Source organism: Coniophora puteana (assembly GCF_000271625.1).
Source record: "Coniophora puteana RWD-64-598 SS2 unplaced genomic scaffold CONPUscaffold_2, whole genome shotgun sequence".
Lineage (NCBI taxonomy): Eukaryota > Fungi > Basidiomycota > Agaricomycetes > Boletales > Coniophoraceae > Coniophora > Coniophora puteana.
The window spans coordinates 55,837-57,945 of NW_006913054.1; positions in this window are offsets into that span (position 1 = coordinate 55,837).

Consider the following 2,109-nt stretch of genomic DNA (forward strand, 5'->3'; position numbering starts at 1 on the left):
GAGGCCAGAGACGTACCAGCCTTTGAGCGCTGCGAGTGCCAGTATGGTGCGAACGGTTTCGAAGCGCACTACTGGGGAGAAGACTTCGGAGAAGTCGATGCCTTCGCGCTGGGAAAAACCCTTAGCGACCAGGCGTGCCTTTCGGCGGCCATCTGTTTTTATGTCGAATACCCATCGACACCTGATCACCCTACGACCGGGCGGCAGGTCAACTTCCGTGAAGACACCCCGTCGGACAAGAGCTTCAATCTCGTCACGACAAGCCTGCAACCAGGCTTCCGACTCCTCGGCGGGTAATGATATTATGTCTTCATACTTCCATTCCCTCACGTTTGCGAGGTCTGGTCCAAGTTGCGTGGACGCTGCGTACGCGTGTAAGAGCATACGATCCACGAACTTTGCTGCTGCTTCCTTCGCCGAAGCGATGTGCGCCGCTGCGTTTCGCATTAACGCGTGCGGAAGGGGTTCTAATTCCCTTGATGCGAGGGCCATGAGTGAGGTGGGGCCATCGTCGTGGTCATCAGGCGTCGGGTTTCTATGCCTCTGCCAGAGGTTTTTGAAACGTTCCTGCATCTGTTCGACCTCCTCTATGGTAAGATTCGGATCGACAGGCGTCAAAACGTCAGATTCGAGGCGAATGCCTGTCTTCTGCCATTTTGCCGGCGGGCGCGCGTCTTCACTGTCTCTGAGAAGATCGTGCTCCCGCTCCACAGGGTTACCGCGTAAGCGCTTGTAGACCGTACCCTCTAATCGTTGGTTGATATTCCTCAATCTCTCTACCGGGTTGCGTCCCGGTATAGCGTTGTTGGGATCCTCGATCGGTATCCTCGTTCGCCCAGACCTCCGTATCTCGATTGGCGCCGGTCCGGCAGGATAGACAATTCGAGGGTCTAGATCCACCCTTGGTCCGCGATGCGGTGGACGCAAGTCGCGTTCCAACGGAGCTGGCTCTTCGTCAGGATCCGGCAGAAGATCTTGTTGTTCCCTTCGTGAGGGGTCATCTGCTGGTGGATTCTGGTACAATCCCTCATACTCGTCGTCGTCGAGATTGCCTTCACCGTATTCCGGTTCCAGCTCTCTCTCCAACTGCGCGTAATCATCCTCGTCGAAATCCTCGACCTTAGGCTGTTGCCTTTTGCGCTTCTCGTCTGGAGTGTCTGACCTTGGCGTTGGAGGCGGGCTTGGGCTTCGCCGCCCGTCGGCAGGTCCACCGTTGCCACCTTGATTAGGAAACATGTCGGCAGGAGACGATGGTCGGTCGTCATCCGAACCAGAAGGACTGTTGTCATTGATGGGAAACTTAGGTGGTAGTAGCTCATCCACCTCTGGTAAGCGCGTAAAGCGCTTGGTGTTCCGTTGCCAGAACATGGTACGCTTCGGAAAAGTCTGCTCATCGAACGTTGCGTTAACAGCGACCCGTAGTCTCCATTCTCCGGTTAGGAACAGTCTCCCGTTCCCTGCCGGTGACTCCCCGACGTAGATACACGCCTGGGATCTTGGAACAAGCTTGTTGGCTCGTTCCTCAGGAGTTAGGTACACGTATGCCAGACATCCGAAAACACGCAAGTAATCGACGCGGGGTTTTACACCCTCCACAATCTCATACGGCGTTTTCCAGCGCATACTCTGCGCCGCTTTCGGACGACTCATGGGTGTTCTATTGTAGACGTGACATGCGTGCTCGATGGCGAAGTTCCATAGGAACGGCGGCAAACTGGCGTTATGCAGCATTGACATAGCTTTTTCGTCTAAGGTGCGAATAATCCGTTCCGCACGGCCGTTGGTTTCATGGTTGTACGGCGTTGATTGGAGGATGCGAATGCCACGCGATTCTAAACTTTTGGTAAAGGCTCGCGATTTGAACTCTCCCCCTGCATCGCTCATCCACATCCGAATCGTTTTGTGGTACTGATTCAGCAGCATGCTAAACCAGGTCTCTACGGCTTGCTGGACCTCGCTCTTCCGACTGAGGAGCATGACCCATGCGTAGGACGTGCAATCATCCATGAGGACAAGTGCGTATGATTTTTTATTCCACGACTCGACTGCGAACTCTTTGAGATCGGCATGGATTAATCCAAGGAACTCATTGCTGCGATGTTCGTTGGT